This window comes from Rhodnius prolixus, unplaced genomic scaffold (assembly GCF_049639745.1).
Source record: "Rhodnius prolixus isolate KJV_2025 unplaced genomic scaffold, Rpr scaffold_8, whole genome shotgun sequence".
NCBI lineage: Eukaryota > Metazoa > Arthropoda > Insecta > Hemiptera > Reduviidae > Rhodnius > Rhodnius prolixus.
In genome coordinates, this window is record NW_027411593.1 from 38,607,289 (window position 1) to 38,633,194 (window position 25,906).

The 25,906-nt window shown below is 34.2% G+C and overlaps 1 long non-coding RNA gene across 18 annotated transcripts in view; it reads right to left on the reverse strand.

Moving 5' to 3' along the window:
* Positions 1-1,262: 1,262 nt before the first annotated feature.
* LOC141451445 (uncharacterized) overlaps positions 1,263-25,906 on the reverse strand; it is a 351,563-nt gene continuing 326,919 nt past the window's right edge. For 17 of the 18 annotated variants that reach the window (XR_012456790.1, XR_012456788.1, XR_012456801.1 and 14 more), the window contains 5 exons: positions 13,608-15,339; positions 11,383-12,967; positions 6,363-6,512; positions 3,275-3,448; positions 1,263-1,382 (listed from right to left, as the gene is read on the reverse strand). This is a non-coding gene — a long non-coding RNA (uncharacterized lncRNA). The remainder of the gene's footprint in view (positions 1,383-3,274; positions 3,449-6,362; positions 6,513-11,382; positions 12,968-13,607; positions 15,340-25,906) is intronic. The other variant, XR_012456805.1, reaches the window with a different exon arrangement.

A 25,906-nucleotide genomic window follows, 5' to 3' on the forward strand; every position in this document is an offset into this window, starting at 1 on the left:
CCTTTCATTATAAAAAGCCGGGTTTTCTTTGGTAGGATTCTTTTCTTTTTTTAAAATATAAAAAAAGAGCAGTAGTGTCCTGCGGAGAATTGCTAGGGTGAAGATGGTTGATGATGTTGTGAGTTGATTGAATGGGAGCGAAGAATAGTTGCGACTGGATGTACAAAAGAAGGGGTGGTGTTCTTTTGTGGAAGAGAGACGTGGAGGAAGAGTTGGAAACCTGCGCTGAACCTGGAAAACCACAGCAAAGGGAGGCTTGATGAAGCGGTGGCTGTTGACTGAAAAGTGTCTTGAATGTAGCAGCAAAAGAAGCACTAACTGGTGGTTTGCAATTCCTTTGTATTTTGCGAACAGGAAATCGTTGCATCGTTTGGTCAGTTTTGTAATGTACCAAGTAGTGGAGTGGTGGCTTCGGAAGGTACAGTGGGGGCTTCAAAATGAATTCCTACATCCAAAAGTTGCCTTCAGAAGACTCGAAATATTTTTTTTTTATTGATCATTTAATATTTTGAAGTTCGCTCAGATATCTTAGATTAAGATCATTAGAATAACATATGTATAGTCTGCCAACTTAGTTATGACACCTTAGATGCATTACTATATTCTGCCCTCAAGTCTCCTTGAGGATATCTCTCTAAAGAGTTATAACTAAGTTGTAAACCTAATTAAAAATTACAAAAAGCCTATATCTATCCATAGAATACAAATCAGTTTACCTTCTGTTGAACCTAAACTTTTGAAATTGAGTTCAGTAAATAATTAATCCATCCCTTCTCCATTACAAAATAAAGAGAAAATCTTTGTAAATGTAATATTTTATCGCAGCTTTGTGATGGCATGTTTCATTAATATCAAAGTCTGTAACCGATTCAAATTTCGAAATAAAACTAAATAACTAACACCTAAAGTCTACTTATTTCGATTTGAGCACTAATTTTGCTAAATTAGGTAATTCAATGATAATTTAAAAAGCGCCATCAATGCATAAAATTGCATTAATTTTTATTTTTTTGTGAATATTTAATTTTTAATATGTGATATTAACTTAAACCTAAAGATATCAATCGGACTGTTAACCTTTCCAACTCTTTAACACTTGTAATTAGATCTAAATTATCATTTTTTTATTATCCTGTTTTTGCTTCTCAAATTTTGAGAATATCCTGCTTGGGCAGGATAATTCTTCATCTAATACTTCATCTTATCTGTTGACTTTTTCCTTTTGATACCAAACAGAAATGGAGGCAAAAAATACTGGAAGATACTGAAGCAATTTTTATTTTAATTTTACTTTCTTAAATTTAAAACGTTCATCTTATTAAAAGGTTGAAAAATTTGCGAGCAATCACTCCTGGAGACTTTAACACTTCCGAATTCGGTATCTGCAATAATAAGAAAACACAATTATTAGTAAAAATTATTTGCAGGATAACCAAATTGAGAATACTTAAGAGCTATCTTAAAAACAAAAGAATTCCAAGAATTAAAAGCTCATGCCTGTTGGAACAAGTCTCTTTGGCATGCAGCTCTTTTTTCGATTTTAATTTAATAAAATTGTGTAAAATAGTAAACTTTTATATTATCTACTTTCTTGTTTATTATTACATTAATAGCAATAAAAATTTGATGGGAAATTTTCATATTTATTTGTGAAAATGAACTTACATAGCAACTACGTACGATGTTGCCTGGACGAGATCACGAATAAAAATAGCAAAATTGCCGTTACTTACACGAGGTTCTACTTATGTATGTGCTGCATTTCAAATATTATTAAGAATTATTTAATTAGATTAAATTCAATGAAATAATGACTGATAAAAATTGATTAAACTTTTATTCGTAACTTGCAATGCTAGAACATTTGAAACTATTTCTTACATTTGAGGAGAGTATTCTTCCAATTATTTCACGATTGTTGGAGCCAAAACTAAATAATATGGATAGACAAACGTAAAACAAAAACTCACTTTGATTCTGCAATTCCTCTCATTGATTCTGGCTGGCCTAAACTTTTAAAGAGAAGTAGAGGCAAATTATATAAATTTAGGCAACTATTAAATAAGATTTAGGCCTCCAAAATAAAGTTGATTGACTTTGTACAATGAAATTTGATGGATAAGAGTAAACCGTTTTATTTACATGAATTAAAATAAACGATTGGTTAATTAATTACAGATTATCACTAATCAAAAGAAATTAAATTTATCGGAACCAAATTTAAAGATTTTTGAGCTTGGAAAACACGCGTACACGATACAACGTATTTCACTGTACAAGCAACTGAACATCATAACGAGGTTACGGTATGGTTACCTCCACTGCCTTCTCAATTCAAGTTCTTTTAGTATACATACATACATCATACATTACTCGGTACGAAAAAAATACTAAGGAATATTGATAAAAACCCAATAAATTCTGTCGAACGACAAGAAAAAAAGCTAAAATACATAATAAATTTTGGGTGGGTTTCACACAGAAAATACTATTTAAAAAAACAAACCACCGAAACGGTTTATTAAGAAAATCTTAAAAAGATTAAAAAATCTTTTAGTAATAGCTTTTAGCTTCTTTTTTAAATTTTAGATGAAATAACAAGCACTTTTTTAGTTTATACGATATTGGCAGAAGGTAGTTTAACAAGTTAAAATGAATAAAAACCCACCAATCACCCAATTAAATTATCTAATAATTCGTAAGTAATAAGTTTACAAATTGTGTGACAAACGAAATAAATCACCAACTATTTTGCTCATAAAAAAGTGAGGAAAATAAGGTTATAAAATTTGGACATTTATTCTAAATCGGTCGTTTCACTTATTTTAGCTTCAGCGGGATAAGTAAAATTTTAGTTTCTTACCGGCTGGCTGGCTATTCCAAACATTTGAGCCTGAGGTTTCCATGCAAATCTTAGATTTAATCCCGATAGTTGAATTAAAAAATTAATCAATGTTAAATCTTCTATAAATTCAGCACGTTATTACAATGTTCTCAGAGATAAAAACACTATCTAAATTGGATGAAATTAGAACAGTACAGAGTACAACAGATTATGGAAGGAACCAAAACTGTTACAACTAATACTATAACAAAAATCGAAACGGACTTACTTAATCGGAAAAATCGATGTACAAATAAATTAAAATCTGCACATTAGCAGGGGCTAAGCGTTGTAGTTAAATATTTAGCAACATTTGAGGCTTCATTTTATGATTCAAGACCTATTATCGTACATATAGTATTATTAGTACTATAGTATTATAGTACTTACTTTTAGATGTATTCCCTTTGATTTTCCCTTAATAGCCATGTCATATAGTGAAACCGATGGCATGGAGAGAAGAGGATGCAATGCTAGGATTGAAAGTTGTAAACAGGACTGGATTATCATCGGCAAAGAAGTAATCAGAAGAAACCTAAAGTACTTTGGAGCTAGTTCTGTCAGCTGTAAATGTTAAATAAAAAGAATTGCATTATACACAATATTTACTTCCGCATGGATGATGCTCTTAATATGTGGGATAGATTTTTGTTGATTTCTATGAACTCTTTATTCTGAAGTGAATATCAACTAATCATTACCAGCAGGGGAAGTGGACTATCTACTTCTTAAGAGATCTTGACGTCCCATACATCGCCTTGACCACGCTGTGACAACAATAGCCCAGGGCCTTGTATTTAATTTATTTTTACCTTATTTCATAGGAACCTCAAATGGAAATGAACCCTTTAATAAGCTAATTTTGTCAATATTCTCCTATTAGATCTACTTGAGATATAACTTCAGATTTAATGATCTTCTGTAAGAAAATAAATGAATTACTGAATTATAATGGTTTTATGAAACAACTCGTTTTAGAAGGGTATGTACTTTTCTCAATTGTAATCAATAAAATGTACAAAGGTATTGTCAAGAATTCGACGAAATACGCGAGAAATTACAACTGTTGACATTGGTCAATAAAAAGAGTCCAACCCTCATAGCCATACGTTCACGTACACAATTACTTAAATACTCTTAAATCGTTTCAATAGACTTTTAGTTGGTGGATTTTAGCATAATTAATACCGTTAGCAGCAAGAACTAGAACCTAATTAGTGCAACATCGTCTAAATCGTTGTAAAAAGTTAGAGCTCTCCCTGTATTATGATCACTCAGACGATGCGCTCGAAACTTTTTTTTTTGGTTAAACAGAGAACCCCTAAACTGATATTTTTAACTTTAACACACAAAAGTTCATTGTTAAATGAACCTTCCGCAATTGGCAATATCTTTTGAATATTATTGAAGTGAAATCAGAAATATTGATGATTTGATAGCAGTTTTCGTTATAGGTTGGCGGAAATTTATGTAGGTACTATATAAAAAGGAGGCAGATTTCTTTTTTATTGGAATAGGATGAACTATGGTAACTCTTCAACTGTTTTACAGTCCAGTGCTTTATTACAAATAAAACAAATTAAATAATAGATACAAAAGTAATGAATTTCAACACATTCTACGGCATTTTAAAACCCTCTGCCGGCATTTAAATAAAGATTTATTTCTTAGTGAAAAGAGAATAGTTCTGAAGATACTTCTTTATTCTTTCTCTTTCAGCTGGATATATAATCTATATGTATATGCAGTATAAATAAGTAATCATCCAATCTGGTACTTTAAGAAATAGAATAGTTTGTGTAGTATGGTTTATATAGAGCACTGGATCCAGTATGTAGGAGGTTTAGCACAGTAAACGTTGAAGTCTACTGGGAAGATAAAACGAAGCGGACAAAGCTAGACGTCTAGATAACAGTGAGAAAGAGATTCTAAACAGGAACCTAGTCTATCGGGACAATGTCCAACAGAAATAAGAAGAGGTAGAGAGGCTGTAAAGTAGTAGGCAAGAGAGAGAGAATAGAAGTTGAACTAGAGTGATGAAGGTTACTGGTCTGCTGTAATAGAAAAGTCAGTTATAGCAGAGTATTGCTAGGTCTAGACGGTTATGGTAGGTCCGGGACTATCTGGTACAGCGAGGGTCGTTGCCCTGTCTCCCTGCCTCTAGCCGACTGTTCAACTTGCTAGAACGTCGACAGCACTGCCTCCAACCTGCCACCCTTGGGGTAGGCCCGACTTATCGATCTGTCCTACCACCTGCTCCACAAGTATTACACCCTTCACTAGAAGAGAAGCCAATCTTTTTTCTTTATTTTGCCGTACCCATCCACCATTCTGTGGCTGCCACCATTCTTTTTACAGTCATATTAAATTTCATTCTCTTATTATTATATTTTTTATAAATAAATAATTTTTATTCAAATCACTTTTTATCTTTTGATAACTCCCACATTATATTGATTCCATTAAAATATATCTAGCGTTCGAATATGATGAAAAATTCATAAGTGAAGACAAAATTCTTATAGCGCTTCAAACATAAAGCTCTGGGTTGAAGTGGCGGATCCAGCATTTTAATCGGTGAGGGAGAGAGAGTAGATAATAGGGAGTCTGGTAAGAGGACTCTGAACCGTCAATATTATTGGCAATATCTTCTGAATACTATTGAAGTGAAGTCAGAAATATTGATGATTTGATAGCAGTTTTCGTTATAGGTTGGTGGAAATTTATTTAGGTACTAGTTTATATAAAAAGAAGGCAGATTTCTTTTTTATTGGAATAGGATGAACTATGGTAACTCTCCAATAGTTCTACAGCTATAAAACCAACTATACTCTTCTACGAGAGGGTACCTAGATGGACAAGATACTAAATCAAGCAGTGGCACAGGGTGAATTTTATATCTGAGCTGAGACTAGATGAGACTGTGGTTTCTCGTAAACAAGATATACTACATACAAATAGTATAATAAATAAATCAATTAAATAACATAAAAAATACAATAATCCAGTGTCAAACTGCAAATAAGTTCATTAAATTAATAATTATGATTGCAGACGCATTTAATTTAAAATTAAAATATGCCTACGATATTTAACAACCAACTAAGGTTAGTAATAGTAGAAAACTTGAAAATTAGCAGGTAAGCCAAAATAGTTGGCATCTTAAACTGGATTATTTATACCAAAAAAAATCGAGGTAGGTTCTAAATCCAGCGAAACTTGATTCTAATCAAATTTAACATCTCATTTTACGAATCTTTCAACTCCCCATTTTGATTTAAATCAGACCATTAAGCTTACTAAATTTGTGGTGTCATCACAACTTACACATTTACTAAATATATAATAGAACTAGATAAAATAGGACAAAGTTCTAAATTTATGAGCATGCTTTTCAAATAGGAAATTGTTTCCTTATCTTCTGGCAAGCCAAAACTAAACACTATATTCAGGGAAAATATAAAAATCATTAATTTACCTGTATTAATCCACTGGATATGTTTTTCCATTAAAATGAACTCACTTCTAATTCTAATGGAATAATGCCATTCACTTCTAAACAATTATTTTTCATATTTGGAATCAAATAGGTTCCATAACTGGGAATGGTTTCGGATGAATCTTGTAACTGAAAAAAGAACAATGAATTTTTTCTACAAGAATTAATTTTCCAAAACTAAGTGATTTCCGACAGAGAAATCGTTCTTAATGTGAATTGTGTTCCAAGTTTAAGGCAATCGACACAGTTATCCAGCAAATCTTGAAACAATGAAAAGATCTTTAGATAAAGTGATGTATTTGTAATTTACCAATTTTGAAGATTGAGCATTTCCTAATTTTTATTTATAAAGTAAAATTAAGTTAAGTAAAGAATGCCTATTTTATCAGGGCTTTATATCCAGCAACCAAATTAGGTGGACGTTGTAGACGGAGGCGACCAGCAAACGTTCTTAACTATTTAATTCTGATATTAATTAAATAAAATCCAAGGTCTAGACCGGGAATTGAGCCTAGTACCACATTACTTCTTGGCTACTAACTGCTCGGCTACCGTGGAGGTTATAGTGTGGAAATTCAAATTTAATACTAAACTTTAATAAACAAATTATAAAAGAACTCAATTATCGAAATCTTGACTATAACTTGACTGAATCTATAACTTCAAATATTGTAATAAGTACTTCACTCTTGCGACATTATTACAACAATAATTTATCAAACAAATGAGAAGAATATGACGGGGACTATACAGGTCACACTAACCACTGTAAATTCATTCCACCCGAGCTTATCGAAATCCTATAAAAGTGCCAAGTATTAAATTTTGCCGGGGGACTAGATCCACTTAAACAACTTTCCAATCTCTGTTGCCGACACAAAACCTAGGTATGCACTTCTACAGCTCAAAGAGTGCTGGAACCCACTTACTTAAACAAGAAGAGCTAAACGTACGAAACAGAATGTTTCTTTAGACTGTTAGACTGAATTTATTCTAAAAATTATGTTGATTTTAAAGTGAAGAAGTCTAGGGCTCACCAGAGTACTTATGGAACTTGTCAAAAATGTCAATTTTACCTAAAAAGATACAGAATTTATCTAAGATTTTTTAGATTACACAATTGCAAAAACTGGAAAGAGAAAAGTTCAAGTTATAAGAAATGTGTTTTCGTTTCGAGTAAATTTTTAAAGAAATCTCGGGCAGACACTGTAAAGGTCACTTAATATTACTATTTTTAACACTTTTACCATAATTATCAACTTCTTTGGTGGTTCAACTCTACCGGACCCTCTTAGCGTTTTTCAATCAACCGAACACCATCTCTAACCTATTTGAAAAGCTCAAATCACTTTTCCTAATGAATCCAAATTCTTCCTACACACATATCCACAACAATATCAAAAATAAATGGAATACCTACTTAATATATTACGTTAAAAAATGTAAGTAAAATATTATGTCTAACTCTTTAATAGTATCCGACAAGCGAGAGAAGCCCCTCTCTAATCTTTAGGCAAGTCTATTTTCTCTGTAGACTATGGCAATTCCCTAATTAAAAGTTAAATAATAATTATAAGTACATACAGAAGAGTAGAAGCATTTTTGCATGAAAAAAGAAGTGCAGCTAGAGGATAAGTCACAAAAATACTCTGTTAACGATGTCAATCGGTAACTAAGAGATCTATATAGGCCTACAGATTGAATATAATACCGTCTGTAGACTTTTTTGATGAATGGTGGAATAAATATTACGAGAGTTGCACGCTGTTATTTGTGAACAGACTGTACGTCTGTGTCTGGCATCATTGATTCGTCTGGCCCCTTTATCAACCTATACCTCATCTTCCACTCTTCAAAACCCTTTCTACACTCATTTGCTCTCTGGATACTTGTTTCATCATGTAGTTAATGTTTCAGCACTGTCATTTTGATGAAGTAAAACTGCCACAATACTTTCCTTTCCCTTGCTTTATTATTTACTACCTGGTGACAAGCAGCACGTTATACTTGTACCTGAGAGGAACTAAATCTCAATAATTACAATGATTACTGTAGATAAACACACATCAAAGTGATGTCTGACACAAACATATACAAACACGCATTACTAGAAATATCTGAGACAACTGTATTTGACATTCATTTATATTTACTTTTGATATAAATATAAAACTTTTTATCTATCCTTATCAAAAACTTATTTATTATACAGTTAATGAGATTACTTCAATATCGATTGAAAACAAAAATCAAACCGTTGCACAGGAAAAAAACGTCTGCATTTTAGTTGGCTCGTCATTTCTAAATTAAATATACTCACATTTATAAAGAACAGGAATAGTGGTATCAATTACATCGAATTTTATTGCTAAATAATTCAATTAACGTGCTATGGTGTTTGGATAAATAATGGACGAATTGTGAAAAAGCTGTTGGAAAAATTATTCCCCTTAAACTTTGGTAACAATTGCTGTATTTGAACTTCAAGCATCAGCAGCCCTAAGGAAGTCTCGTGTCAGTCATATACTATCATGTGAGAATGTTCCACCGTTCTTGATATCTTCATAAAATTTGGAAAAATATCTTAAGACCTGCAGTGCAGGAAAATATCTGACACAACCATCACTACAGGTTGATTAATCAGCAGTTTGCGGTTGGATCTCCACATAAAAAACTTCATCGTACTGAGTCACATTATAGTTTGATAAATCAACCACTGAAACTGGTAGAAATAAGGAACCATGCTTTCTATGACGTATAAAATCAACAATCAAAAACTCCTTCACTCATGATCATGGTAGAAGTGAATTTTGTGATTATTTGATTGAACAGATCTGGAATCTTGATACTCAAATTACACTAAAATTAGTAAGCGTATCACTCACTAAGTAAGATAAAATGGCAGATTATTGTTCGTATCTGCAGTGAGACTTTCAATCTCTTAAGAATAAATAGAACCAACTTATTTGCGGATTAAACTTGACTTTTATGAAATATATACATTAAATAAATTGTCATTAATGGCTCTGCTACAAAATGTTTTAGTTTTTAACAAATACCAAGAACACGTTAACGAAATTATTTAGTAAAAGTTTTGTAATAAACATATATGTGTACAGTGACTCAAAAAATCGAGCTACAAGCATATAGTTATAAATATATAAAAAATTTTAAACTTAACTTTTTGTTGGCCAATTTTTATCTACTGTTATTGCCAGATATAAGTTTTATAAAATGATACTAACATTTCAGTATCTGTTAAACAATAGATAATTGTGGAATCTTCATTTATAACAACTATTCGTAATTGGAAACAGAATAGAAAAGAAACTGTTTTCAAGTGAACAATATTAATTAACAAGGAAGAAATCTAATGCATATCAGTAGTTTCTTAAAACGACCGCTAGATAGCATAAGCTGTATTAAACGCTTGTTATACCCTTACATAGATTTTTAAAATCTGTCCATTCTTTTTATCAGGCATTAATTATTTGATGCCAGAATGAAACTTCTAGACTAATAAAGGAAAATAAAGAAACATTCTACTTAAAAGAAAAAACTGTTTACACAAAAATTCTCTATTATAAACAAACTATAAATAATATTGTTTTTCAAACCAACTTGTACACGTAGTATTCTCCAAAAGTGCCGCTAGATAGCATAAGATGTATTAAAGGTCATCTTTTTTTTAAATTCATTTAAACTAATTTTCTGTTGTCAACGAGCTTTAAAGCACATCAAAGTAAAAAAGTGAATGTTATCTTTAACAGCTAATTAAGATAATGATTACATTCTTTGGGAGAATGATTGAGGAAAATAAATAATTAACGAAGTCTACTTAGTTATTTAACCTATGTTAATAAAAATTTAAAAAACAAAATCTAAACCTACAAATATTTTTTCGAATACATGAGTTTAATAAATTTAAAAACCCGCTTTGTAGGCATAGAAATTATTACATTACCTCCTTACTCTCCTTGATAAAACTTATAGGCAGCCGTTTGTTAAATTTTGACAGAAAAAAAAGGTTAAGAAAACGTAATTTTTGAAGCGTTTTATAAAAACAATCTCGCTGTTCTTATGCACCAACTTGTTATTTTGGATTAAACGTGGGCCCTTCCACTACTCATCAGAAATAAAACACAGATCAGAGCAATCGACGTGACCTACTGACTCCGCAAAAAAGAAATTTGGACCAAGGGGACGAAATAAAATCGTGGAAGAGAATTGGATTGCAAATGGGGAAAAAAATCAAAGGTACTTTAATGATTTGGTAAAACTGTGAGATGGAATGATTGATGAACTAATTGTTGAAACATTCACCTATAATATGTTAACTGGCACCACTCAGTACCACTTTTTCCCCTGACTCAAGAAATTTGAAATATTCGAGTGCAATGAAGTAATGGATAGCAGCCGTGGATCCAACACACCATCCACAATCGCTCTTCAGAGAGAGCAACACTATTCATTGCACAAACTTTGGATGAAGTGCATTGAACTAACATTCTAGTCTTTACTAATATTGCCTCGATGACAACTTTTCATCTTATCTTGCTCTCTATCGTCTAGCAGGAAATAAATATTATGTTAATCTGAATTATTTCTGAGGAAGAAAATTTAAATAAGAGTTTTTAGTGCTACAGTTATCTTTTATAGGACATTTTATATAATAAATAGTATCCAGGGATTCACAGGGCGGATATGAGGGGCTTAAAATGGCTGGCTGGTCATAACTCGATATAAATATAGTCGTATACAGTGTAGAGGAGAACAATATTAACAGACATAAGTTTAGCATATTATGAAGCTAATATACAGTAATAATGGACTGGAATACCAGATAACTGTGACAGCCCTGGAGTGGGGAAATAAATAGAAAGATATGTATGACACCTGATTGTATTCTAAGAAGCCAATGGTATCCAAATGCACCATTAGTATTCCTATCTCCCACACGAGCAATGGAAAACGAAAAAAAATAAATAATGTAACATACCTTTCTTTGACTTCCTCGTAAATGTTCTCTTCCGTTAATTATTGTGTTTATCTTTTGTTTAGTTCTTAAACTGTTTACATTTTTATAATATTTCTACTTTTAGTCTTCTTAAATAATAACTTTGGCTAGTACAAGTGCTGTATAACTTGTTTTTATTTCAAATGTAGACAAGCCAGTTTTATCAACCAAATATCAACACTTCTGGATCATGTCCACGCTGTAATTATTACTCTAAGTTCTCACCTTACGTAGATGGTTCCTAACATTTTGTCTAATTTAATCTCATCTGTGGTCTTCCAGCGATTTAACGTTTTTAACTAACTGCTGACCGCAAAGAATAAAAAAAAAAGCTATTTTTTGGGGAAGTATTCAACAAAAAGAATTCTAGCGATGCAATTAATAATTAATGCAGCTTCATTGTTTTAATATCTCCCTGTAGAAGGAAATTTATATTCTTTATAGTGCAGCAAAAGTATCTTAAAAGATCCCGAGAAAAAAAAAATGTCACTGGCGAATTTCAGAAAGCGGACAGTACATGATTGATTTTCTTTTAAAACAAGGTGCTAAAAAAATGATAGGCCACCCTCCTCTTGTGCAGAAAAACGGATATCTGATCATCCTCGTTAAAGAAAAAGATAAGATATAATCATTAACCTTGCAGCTCTAAGGTTGTTTGGTGCAAAATAACTAATAATCCCTTATAGAAAGTTTTATGAAATCATAATAAAACAAATTATTTAAGATGTGTTTATGATACACGAGAACGAAACTTCCAGAAATAGCATGAATGTAGTATTATACTGGTTGACGCCATGACCTTACACTAGTTTGAATTTGAACTAATTTTTGCAAGAACAGAAGAAGAAATGTAATGTTAAACTAGGTGCAAGAGGTTGCCAGAGACTTGGCAATAATCTGAACACTAATTACTTATGCAGATAATCGTAGGAGTTTGGAAATTAAGAATCATTCTTTTGGAAGTTCGGATCACCAGGTATTATCCTATTAAGAAGGTCTTTTCTTCCTTATTGATAATAAAATTTCTGTTTTAAAAACGATCTGTTTCATTTTATTATAGTGACAATTTTTTCAAAAGCCTTATAGTATTAAGCTTGGCAGTACGCGCTGAATAATTAAGGTATCATTGAACAGATTAGACAATATTCTGAAAATATTCTTTCGACTAGCTTTGACTAGCAGGACCATTTATACATATTCCTTTATAATGTTCCATCAGTTTCAAATTCTGCAACAATATACCTGTACATTCCTGCAAGAGGAGAAACAAAGAGGCACTAGAAATAATTTAAAAAAAAAATTAACACTCTGGTAAAGTCAGATGAAAACTTTATTTATTTAATGTTCAACGCAGAGAAGAATGTTATTAAAGTGGTGTTAACAGTGAACGAACGGAAGGGTTAAAAAGGGCAGATATGTTTTGCCAGGTAATATCTACCTGTGCGTATGTGACAAGTGCATGTCATACACACCGTTTCGGTCAACGTTCAATACTTGTTAGCTCTGAGAGGACATGCGAGTTTTGTTTCTGTAAATGCACTTCTATTCATATCTGCACACCATCAGACTGCAAAAATAAAAATGTACAACAGCAATACACACTATCCGCACATTGAAAAACATATAAATACATAGCAGGTCCATGTGCAGATTTTTATCAGCCAGATTACGACGGCACCTTCAAATCTCTATTGAATCAAGAGCGCTTCACTCTGACCAAATGAAAATATGATAAAAAATACTAATAAATAAATCGTTTCTACCTAAACAAACTGAAGTAGATCAATATTAATAATTCGAAGTATTTTCATGGTTCAGTTATTAAATTTAACCATTTTCTTTTCAGTAATAGAAAAGAACTATCCATAAAAATATATTTTTTTAATTCTAAAACAGTAATGACAACTTATAACAAACTTATTGTTGCTTAAATCTAATGTATATTGTCTTAAAAAAAATCAAAGGAATACAATTAGCAAAGAAACCAACCAAATTTAAAAAAAGATATTTCAAGTATTGTTCATTGTTTTTGGTGAATGATTCATCAATCCTAAAGGAAGAAAGAATAATGCCTCACTTTGCTGAGCTATCAACCTAGGAACTAGGTCATCTTTAGGGCTGAGGAACATATTTTAAATAGAGTAAATTGACTGGGCTGTGATTTGATTTCATGCAAACAATTAGTTTACAAAACATTAATTACTTACCTTAAGCTATTGACCATTATAATACTTCTTTACATTCGTATTGTACGTTTGGTGTATCTTCAGTATTGTCTGTTTATGAACTGAGTGTGGAAGGTTTTATTTGTTTGGTTTGTGAACAGGTCAGTGTTGCCATTTGTATAAAAAAACAAAAAATTGTTTTGTGGTAAGTTGGCGAATATGTTGTTTTGATTGAATCTGTTTTAAAATTAATAACTATTTTTTGTCCTTGATATGCGATTCATTTCTAGTACTTTCAACTTTGTTTGAATTTTTTACAAAGCGCTTTAATTTAGCAGAACAGAAGACAAGGATTTGCAATGATGGTATAATAATAATATCAGATATCAAAGATTCTACCAAGCCCATTGTGCTTGATTCCAAACTGTTTCACTTATCTTCAAAAAACAGTATTTTTTGAGGGGGGGCCGGAAGATAAATTTGATTAACATCTTTTAATTAAGCATGAACAAATGGACAAAATGTTGGTAAATATGTACGTTACCTTATCTCTTTTATATCGGCATTCGGGGAATCTTGTATTGCTATCTATTTGTCGTCCGGCAACTATGTGGTATCCATGTTCGGACGCCACATATAGTTCTTCACGAACATTTATCTATAAGTTGTAATTTCTTTCGTCAGAAGTAAAAATAGTATTTTCAACTTTCGACATGGGTCGTTTGCCTCAATTTCGCCCCACTGACTAAATTTTTATTTAATTTCTTTTAGGAAGCCTTGATTATGAGTTTGATTGGAGTTCATGAAAGAAATGTTGGGCTTATTCTTTCTTGTACATCGAAAGCGAAGGAGCATTGTCAACAAAGTTAATAAAATTTAATTTAAAAGAAGCAATGGTAATTAAGTGGTTTCAATTCCTTGAGTCCAGCATCAAATATCATCCAGTATTCTGTGTTTGCATTTCTTGCCGCCAAGGAGATGATGGATTATACAATGCAGTATAATTAAGCTGATTGACAGAATAACAATTAAAACACTTCACATGCTGATTCCCCGCCCACTTATTTCGCGTCATTTAAATCAAGAACTATATTAGATTCAATAATAGATAACGTTAGTAATATTTGTAAATGATAGTATGTGTTATTTGTAACCTTCTTAATGCCATACATTATATTAATAATAATAAGAGATGATGGAGTGTGTAGTATTAGAGCAGAGAGCAGCACCAGCATCCTCATGTCGGCCCGCATCATCATCATCGCTATCTTCAACCCACTTAACATCGCTCTCCCCAGTGACCTGATGCTCGCTCGTATACCTCCCCCTCTCTCAGCTTTTATTTCTGTTCTGATTTATTACAGTTTTGTTAACTAACCATACTTCTTCCGCTCTCCGAACTTGGCTGGCTGTTATGTGTTTTGTTACTGTGTTCGTTATTTAAGTGGACAGATTAGTTTACTTTTGTTTTGTTTTGAACCAATCTGCTTGTCCTATAATTGAAACTATTCGTCTTTAGAAGCCCTTACAAAGTACCTATAGTCTCCCTTTGCTTTCAAAATGTTCTAATAATTACGAACACTTTGAAAGGAAAATTAAGGCTCATTTTATTTTCTGTTTAAAAATAATTCTGTTCATAGATGGTAGTGGATAACATTTCTCCAATAGAATTATTTCTGTGTCTAGTTGCTACTCATCCAATGGGCAGTGAGTCTTCAAAGTATCACTCCTTTTCAGATCTCGAACTCAGCTCAATCTTCCTGAATTGAGGAACCTGAAGAAAAAAAAGATTTAGTTAGCAAATCTAGCGTAATACCTTCACCATTTTCTCTTAAATATATTCCCTACTTTCTAACTTGAGCGGATATGTTGAAGTGTAACTAAAATTTTGCTGATGAAAATGTGGCAAGATTTGGAATGCTGGATTTTGTTTTTTTCTTTACAAAATTGTATTTCTATCCACTCTTTTCTGGTGTCGTTGAATTTATAAAGGTAGAGACATCATACATTGTTTGACCGTGGCACTTTAGAGAGATTTCTGCGAAGGAACTTCCCTAAGAACTCCCTGTAAATCAATTTTCCTCGAGGAAAATGCTTCCGGTTAGAGAGCTAGTAATTCAGGCCCCACACTTACCGAGTGACAAGGAAACAGTTTACCTCTACTTAGAAGGCTATCCGCTCCCCTCGGATTTCCTTAGAGTGCCTCTGGGTTATAACAAGATTTAGAGGGGTGTATATATACAGGCCACCTTCTAAAATTTGTGGAGACATCTTTGGAATATCTGGGGTGGAGCTGTTGAGATACAAGTCCATAGAATACCAGGGTGTGGTTATCCTTGATTACTAGTTCCTTCCTCTTCTTTTGAGAGTTTATTTTCCCTAATTTAGGAGTACCATCATAAGAACATCTGGGAGTGTTATGGTAATAGGAGGTGATTATATAGTTTTAATAGCCCCAACATGAACATTCAAGCGTCCAGACGAAAAAAAGACAAGTATAACGCACTTTAGACACATTACGATTGTCAGGATTTCTCTTTTTTTAATTTGCCAACGTCCAATGATAAATTCTGTAAAAGTAAATACTCTGCTATAATGGCTTAAATATGGAGAACTCTTTTCATCGATTGGACATCATGGCAATTAGAATGTACTACTGAAAATACTACTTTTTAGTATTCCGCAAATCATCCCCCAAAAAAAGGTGACGAACGAGTATCTCCATGGTGCGAGGAAAGTTGGGAGGCCGAAGCTGCGATGGATGGAAGGTGCTGCTGGTGAGCCGAGAACGATATTGAATATCGCCAACTGAAGAGCAGCAGCACAGAACAGGGATGACAATAGCGGAAGCTGGTTGAGGAGGCCAAGACTCAGCAATGAGTTGTAGTTCCGTTGTTCCGCAGATTCCGGGAATTTTTTCTCATGAAGTGTTTTAAAATATATCGTCACAATTAGGTCAAATCAAGAATAAAGTAACAACTAAGTGAATTGACTTCCTATTCTAATCAACTCCAAAACGAATATTCTACCCTCTAATTCAAGCTCCAAAATTAAATCAATACTTGCCGTGCTACTGAAAACCGGCAAACATATAACTTGCAACCGTAAACTTCACTTTTAAGTACAAATAAGTGCACATGCTGCTCTACAGAGGTTTAGAACTACCCCACTCGCTGATACCTTGCAGTAGAGATTAAAACAGGTAAAGAGAGAAGTTAAAGTGAACTTTGTGATGAACTGCGTTGGTGAACTTAAGTAGGACTTAAAATTAACAAGTAGCAAGTTAAGTACACATTGCTCTTTACATTACCTTCCCCGAATGCGGCAATAACTCTTCAACATTCGGCTCACTGACGATAGCCATTGAAGAAGGTATGTTGGTATGGTATATCTCTCAGATTGTATGGTCTGTCAGTCACTATGTCTAGAGTGTGTGCATTGAACTCTGTTTCCAGCTATTTGCTTATAATGTGCAAACAGAATCTCCTAACAAATTACAGCCCCCCCCCCCACACAATTAAAAAAAAAAACTGTGTTTACATTGAATTTCTAATTTTATGTTTTGTTGGACTAACTTAATGCAATATTTACATAAAATATGGAATCATTTAAATGCATTCAATAAGTGCATCTTCGGTATATTTATGTTTTGTACTGTAAAAATTTATTATCAATCTTACATCTACTTAGCTTGTACGAAGGTTGGCAAAAAAGCCATCTCTTCAGCGACCCATAAGGTCTACTGGGGCTCCCACACTAATTAGTGCATCCCCGTCGATTAATTAGACTTAGAAGTCTGTTGAGAGGTTCCTGAGCAAAGTGAAGACCGCGGGCGGGATTATTTTCTGCCCCGAAGAGGCCAACCCTGAGCCATGCTCTAGCCCTTAACACTGTCGCAAAACGTGCACGCTGTTCCGGTTTCAAGCTGACAGGACCCTGAAGAATAGGCTATCCTTCGCCAGCGATGCAAGGGTTTATCCAATTACTTTACCAGAAAGTGAAGGTGTTTGTAATTGTGTGGATTTTTATTTTGAGTATTTTACAAATCGGCAGTAAGTTGAAATTTGTTATTTCGCAAAGTATCACCAAGAAAATGCCACAACTAGATTTTACCAGCACCAAAGATTTTCTTTAAACTGGGTGTACCTATAGAATAGAGAACAGATCTGTAAAAATGTAATGAAGAATTATTTTCAAGTACTCTGTGCTTGAAGTTATGACAATGTAACACGAGATCACATCTAACTAGAGAACAGATTCGGTTCTATGAACACCAACTATTTCTGCCTATCACTTTTCAACGTTTAGTACAACTATTTTTTTTTTTTATCTATACCTACCAATACTTATGATATAAGATATTTATTAGCTATAAATATTCTATTAGCTACTTAGGTCTTTTTTTTTTTGTATGTTTATTAAAATTCTATGGAATTTGGAACTTGTTTTTTGGGAGATTCTAGACAGTAAATTGCGGAAGTTCCCTTCAGACGTAAGAACACCAATCCTACAGCATCCCTAGGTGATGAAATAAGTTAGCCAAATTCTCGAGGGAGCTCTAGGAAGAGAAATGGGAGCCGCTTAGGAAGTACTATAACCTCTTCCCACTTCTTTTATAGGTTCTAAAGCAAACTCCACCCCAAATATATTAAATATACTATTCGGCACTGTAAAATGCTCTGGGGGACAGTAGGCTAGCCACTTCTTTAGGTGCAATTAGCGGGCATCAACACAAAAACACAGCATATACAATGGAGCCTGCAAAGATGATACATGCTAGGTTTGGGGGGCAAACCTGCACCGCAAGAACAAGCTGACCCTAATCCATAATTTCTATACGTGCCGTGGCATAGACGCTGCTTTGGTCCTTACCTCGAGTTTGGAAGTAGTGTTTCGGCATTAGGGAAATTGTTTTTCCCAATTCTTTTCTGCTCACCATCTGTAGGCTTTCCTTTAGAGCTTGCATGGAAGTGGCATGTATCCTCGTTGAGGGGCATAGAGGATATCAAGGGATTGGTTGTCGAGGTTTTTTAGAATTTCCCTACAGAGTCTGTAAATCTTACAGGTGTACAACTAGTACCCTCACAACTCTACCTCTTAATTCAGAATAATTCGATGAAAGGAAGTCGTTTCTGTGGTTTGTTCATAAATTTTCTAAATTACTTTGCACATCTAAAAAAACTTGGCCTTTTCTACTCAATTTATCTCTATCTAAGTAACCATGCCAGCGGAAGGAAGTCATTTAACACACTAGGAGAGTAGAAGTAAGCACTAATAAACATTGCCAGATAGATTATCAAGTCACCAGTGCAACAAGACTTATTGCTTTTTCTCTCAAAGAAACACCAATCCCCCTCATCTGCTAATTGAGATAATGGCCAGCTTGATTGCAAAACAGGCTTAACACTGTTCTAATTAAAGAAGAAACTGTACAACCTTTTCAATTAATTATTAATCAATTAGTAGAAAACCACTTTTTCGTGAATTAGATGATCTCAAAACGGATACTTCAACTTGTTCACTTCGGAAAAAAAAAGAAGTCTAAATTCTCATCTTGAAGTACATTCCTCACTCGGAATTCTTCCTTGTTCCAATAAATTCCCGATGAATGAATCACTCTATCGGATTGCTGATCTTTCAGTAATGTCCTCACAGTTTATTATTACAAACAGCCGGATGACGTGTTCTGTTTCTTTACACTTCCGGAAACTCTTTACTGCGCAAGTGTTACAGTACTGCCTTCAGCAAGTCATTCTCTTTCTCTCTCTCTCCTTCCGTCTACATCCCTCTCTTTCTAGTTTCATTCATTTTTCAAATACTTCCTCATTCTCCGTTCGATTATATTTAGCTCAGCTTTATTCTCTCAAACGGCTCTTTGTAGTAAATGTGTCAAAGCTTTGAAATAGATCCGTCTTTGTAAGTTGTCTAAACTCAATTTCCTCAATTCTTATTTGTTATTTACTTTCCATTAATTTATAAGATTCGATTCAAACAGCTATAGCATTTTGTCGAGAATAGAATCCTTAAATTTTTGGGTAATAATTTGTAGAATTAGGGAACTAAACATTACCGACTTAAATTAATTGAAAAAATTTTTTACAAAGAGAATTTACTAATACAAAAACTTGAAAAATGTGCTTCAGCATCTAAGTTATGGGCACATGGAAGAGTCCTGTAAGCACCCATCCCGGAGAGTGTACTTTCGACCTAGACCCACCCGACCGTCATGGTTTCAAATCAATATGGACGTAAATGATCAATTGAATTTTAAAAAATTAATAATAATCAAGCAACGCGCTCTATCTTATCCCAAATCAGCTTCTTCTTGCAACCCGCGCCATACTACATGCTCGTCCCCAGCTGGTACCAACACAGCCTTCCCAAGCATCTTTGAATGATAACATCTTAGCCGCCAAGTGATTGATTACAATCTCCACCATCTCCCAGTAGAATCTGCGAATGCAGTCATGTTTTACGCCCAGTTTCTATAAGAGCCCATTACAGAGGATAATACACTTTGAGGAACCAATCTGTTGGCTACAGGTTTCTTGCATATTTAGATCTTCTTAGATGAAAACCTTCGTCTGAGTTAAATCACTGCCTAGCTCTCATCCCTTTCTGATTTTCTGCTAGAGATTCTTGATGAACTTAATACGGATGAATACAGACAGCATCTTTTCTCGCCAGAATGTTGGCCATCTTCATTTTGTTTAAGGATAATGTGTCTGGCGCTAAAAATTTATTAATTTTCCTCTCCACACCTAAGAGTTTACTGAGCCATTACAAAATCATTTTTGAGTCATTAAAATTCGAACTCATTTCAATTTAATGGTACCCAAGCTAGCGATTAGAATTACAATTTCCTCATTTTGATACTTCCTGTCGAGGTTAAAATGGATCTTGAATTACCTCCCCCTAGATTAACAGTGTTGGCATACTGACCTGTAGGCTAGGTGTGCCTTCAACTTTAGACCCATCTGTGCAGCGCACAGTCCCATGTTCATTGATAACAGAAAGAACGGGTTCAATATTTTCCTGGTGCTCATTCCCGAGGAAAGCACCAGGGGGCCTCCAGAACTGTCCAGGTATGGAGTGTTGTCTATTACAAAGAACAATGTCCGGAGATGCTAAAGATCTTACATGACAGAAGAAAATAAACGACTTCTACATCCATACGGCAAAAGCTCTAAATAATAAGCTAATAATCTTTTTAATTATAAGTTTATTGTATATTATTTTATTTCATTCCAATCTGCAGCTCCGTTAATTCATCCTTCGTCCTTTTGTTCTTCCTTCGTTATGTTGTTTCTGTAAAATTCTTCGGAATTTAGTAGGTAATTACGGTTTCAGTGTGGAGAGGGAAAAATAAAATTATTTGGTATAGAACGAATAAATCTATAGTAACGGATATACTTGCCAGTGGTCACTAGATGTAGTGTAAATTAATCGGTGGAGGGATAGAGAAGCGAAGACAAAGAAATGTACGAGTATGTGTGCCACAGAGAGGTGAGCAGTTCGGAGGGTAGCAGGTGGCTGTTTGGCAGTAACGACACTCTTAATCCAGAAAACTGGGACCAGGTCGGATTGTCCTGCTCAGGTGTAGCCGTACCTACCTATAGGAGGCCCTCTCTCTATCTCTGTGCAGCCAGAGTACATCACAGCACCTTTTTCTCCTATTCATATCTTTATCTACATCTGAAGCCCAGCCTCCATCTACCTTTCTCTTCTCCATTTACACAAAGGCCTCTTTTTTTGCAAGCTTTCAACTATTAATGTCACTTGCAAAGAGATTAATAACACAATACAAAAGGATTTCCGTTATTTGGTTTTTTATTTTTTAACCAGTATTTTTTACTCTTGAAAATGAGGTTAGGTTGGCAGTGCTGGGTAATATCACTGATTCTATCCGTCTTAGCTCGCAGTTGTTGTCTATCCCTAACCGGATTTCGGACTTCATACACCATCAAAGGCAGATTTATCACAGATTTCGACTTCACTTATCTTTCCGCGTCTCGGCATTAGAATCAGCAAGCGACGAAATAATATTAATTTTCTCTCTGACTTCTAACTGGATGGCTTCCAGAAATGGAAGGCTGAACAGTATAAATCTACTCTATTTACGGATGAACACGGTGTTGTTGTCAATCTAATATGTTAATTGGGATCCCCAACACTGCTGATTAATCAATATGTATTGAGGGATGAGACAAAGCCCTACGCTGATCATAAGCCCCTCGTTGGGTTCACAAAACTTACCGTCAGTGTTTTGGATAGTAAAATTGTGTGATAGTGAAGCTACTAGAGTATGTGTACCTGTGGGTTCGTTAAATCCAAACAGATGGAACACATTAAACATCTCTGCAGCTGCTGTGTTCTATGGTATGAGTGCCACAGAGCTAATAGTTTTTGCTATGCTGGGATAATCGCAGGGAAATGCGAAATTCACTGTACCCCATCTACAAGCCAGATCTGATCATCAACATCTTCAGCGACTCTACACAGGACCTCTTTCTTCAAAAGTTTTTGTTGCTACCTTCCAATTCCTGAATTCCAAAATAAGGGATGCGTCTTTACTCACGCTACTTGGCAATCTCTATTTCGACCAACCTCTCCATCCGAGGAAACATTCTCTTTCGATTCTTACCAGCAATAGCGCCCTCTTCCATTCTGATCACATGGCTCCGCGCCCAGCGTAGCCCACTCAATCTTTTCAGTGGAAACAAAATTCCCTAGTTCCTGATTAAATCTCCTTCTTCTCCACGACGTCGTTCTCACGAAGTGTGTCATGTACTCTGTGAAGTATCTTTCTTTAGAAGATGAAATCATATTCATCCTTGTTTTAGAGAGTGTCCAGCAGGTCTCTTAGTTTGGTGTAGTGATTTCGACTTCACTATGTTTCCGTCTTGCTGAGTCGAGTACTGCAAGACGGAAATAGATTGAGAACACGAAATTCCTACAACTCTTTAAAACACACCATCACTGACGATTGATAATCCAAAACTGGTCGGGCATGTCATAAATTTGCGTATTACGATGGATAAAAACAAAGATATATACTTAATTCCTAATAGAAGTCATCTATTTGTAAGATCTATCATATCAGCTAATTGCATTGTTAATTCGCTAGAATATTGCATACAATATTTACCCTTTTCACTCGCATAGAAGAACTTAAAAAACATAAATTCTAAGATGAAATTTTTTTTTAAAGAAAAAAGTGCACCACATTGGAGGTGCCGCAGATAAAGTACCTAGCAACAGTAGGGTATTATTATTTTTTAATTAATGCTAATTATTTCCAACGTGCAAGCAGTAATTACTGCGCTTAATGGCTGAAGACCTCAAGGATTATTACAAAAACTAATGTTATTTAGCTGCCGGTGCATGTTAAGGAATCTGAGCTTACAATTATATTTTTTAAAGAAAGCAGCGAAACATTATCATAAACTGAGTAAAAAGCAACAACAAATCAAAAAATATGTTGCTTTCATTTATTTATTTCAATATTAACAATATTTACATTTATTTACTTTTCAAAAATTAAAGTAAAGTAAAGAAAAGCTAATATAATGAATCACCTTTATTTGAAAAAATTTAAGAAAAAATTCCTTCAAGGGCGTTTTTAAGTAAAACTGATAAAAATAAAACCTACTTTTTACAATTAGCACGATATGATGTATGAATCGATCATTGCACAAATCGATTAACTCCAATTTTTGAAATAACTTAAATTTACGTGTAATTGCTTCGAATTTATATTATAACCGTAATTTTTTTTAAAAAAATGTACATTATTTAATCGCATTTCTCCATTTTTTGTTTTGTTTTATGTAGTTATTCAAGTTGTGCAATGAACAGCTTATAGTTTGTGAGTGTGTAAGTGAAGGAGGCTGAGAAGAAGATTGTCAGTATCCATTGTAACAATTTAAACAATAGTTTTAGAATTTTTTTACTATTTTTACCACCGTAGGTATTTCATAAAGAATCAACTTATGTAATTATCATTAAAAAAAACTAATGAAATTTTTAACTTATCTGTTTCATTCCGTCAAAATTCTTGTATCCAATCAAAATTAGGCTCATCATAATTGAAATAGATCATATTCTACAATAATTCATAAACCGCAGTTGATGGTAGACCATAAAATAAGTCTTCAAAATAATTTATTTTTGTTTTTGCATAATTTCTTTCTTTACTAAATACCTATGGAGCAAAAAATAGCAAAAAAAAAATGCTAGCGTACATTTTTGATAAAGATAATTCGTCTAAAAAGTCTTAATGGTGGAACATAGAAGTGGTATGTGGGCGTGTAACTGAGCGTGCTTTACCCCTACCTATCTATGGTTCTATTGGTCAGTATACACGCCCACTAGACTCTCTCTCGATCCGCCATTAGGATTTTTAATGGTCTTTATTTACAGTTAAACAATAGTTTAGAATCTTTTTACTATTTTTTCCTCCGTAGGTATTTCATAAAGAATCAAATTATGCAATAAAAGTTTTTACTACAAAAAACTAATGTAATTTTTAGCTTAACTGTTTTAAGCCGACAATATTCTTTAATCAAATCAAAATTAGGAACATGATAATTGAAATAAAACATATTCTACAATCATTCATAAAACCCAGTGGTTGAGGAAGCGTAAAATAAAATCTTCAAAATAATTTATTTTTATAAATTTTAAAGAATGCCTAAAGTTGCTCACTGGTAGTTACATTAGAGAGTTTTTTGAACAATATTTAAAAAAAAAAATTGAATAAAAAATGAAAATACAGCCGGAAATGGCTTGAATACTTGGTTTCCTGCTTTCACATTCTACTTAAGATATTTTTATTTTATGTGACTTTCCGTCTGTCACCCTTCTTCTATGTGTCAACAATTTTTATTCTGTAAATAATCGCCCATTTTCGCCATTTATCCAATAAATTATGTTCAAAAAAAGTTTTATTTATAATTAGATTGTTATCGCCAGTAATTAGGCAAAGCGCAACATCTGCACTAAATAATAATAAAAAAAAATTGCACCGGGCATTCTTTAAAACAAAGGAATTTCCTGTGGAAGGTTAACACTGTCTGAAGTTTTTGGAGAGGGAGGTTGGTACACCTGAGAACTCCTACCGGTTCTCTTTCACAAATATTCACCGCAATATCAAAGTGGGCTGTGAAAGAACTGAAATACCCTTTATTATTAGATCATACAGTAGCCTTGAAATTTATATATTGGAGAAGGGCGGCTACAAGTGGAACAGTTAATGACATTTCGTTGGGTGCTGTTAAATTGTGGTGGCGATAAAGGATTTAATAAAAATAATATCTGTTTTCAAAACTTACATGACATTTTTATACCGAAATTCACTTTCAAAATGTTATAAAATGTTAAATGGTTCATTTCACTTGTTTCACAGCAATAAAATTGATAAGCTGGATGCCTCAGTCCTAACAGAATGAAGCTGGACGTACCAGCACTCCCAAAACCGCTAACGAAGGAAGCTGGACAACTCAGCACTCCCAGAACCCCAAACGAAGGAAGCTGGACGTACCAGCGCTCCCGGAACTCCAAACGAAGGAAGGTGATTGTCTAAGCTTTCCCAGAAACCCAAACGAAGGAAGCTGAACAACTCAGCACTCCCAGAACCCCAAACGACGGAAGCTGGACAACTCAGCACTCCCAAAACCCCAAACGAAGGAAGCTGATCGTCTCAGATTTCCCAGAACCCCATACGAAGGAAGCTGGACAACTCAGCTCTCCCAGAATGAAGCTGGACGTATTAGGGCTCCCAGAACCCCAATCAAAGGAAGCTGGACGTACCAGCGCTCTCAGAACACCAAACGAAAGAAACTGATCGTCTCAGCACTCCCAGAACCCCATACGAAGGAAGCTGGACAACTCAGCACTCCCAGAACCCCAAACGAAGGAAGCTGGACAACTCAGCACTTCCAGAACCCTAAACGAAGGAAGCTGATCATCTCAGCTTTCCCAGAACCCCATACGAAGGAAGCTGGACAACTCAGCTCTCCCAGAATGAAGCTGGACGTACCAGCGCTCTCAGAACACCAAACGAAAGAAACTGATCGTCTCAGCACTCCCAGAACACTACCCATTCATCTAAGCAATTAGTAACTCCAGTATCAAGTGCTTCAAGTGCACCGTTGACCTCCATACAGTGTTCTCTCGTGCAGACAGCCCCTAATCATTTAGCAAATGAAGCTGGACGTACCAGGGCTCCCAGAACCCCAAACAAAGGAAGCTGGACGTACCAGCGCTCTCAGAACACCGTAAGAAAGAAACGATCGTCTCAGCACTCCCAGAACCCCAAACGAAGGAAGCTGGACAACTCA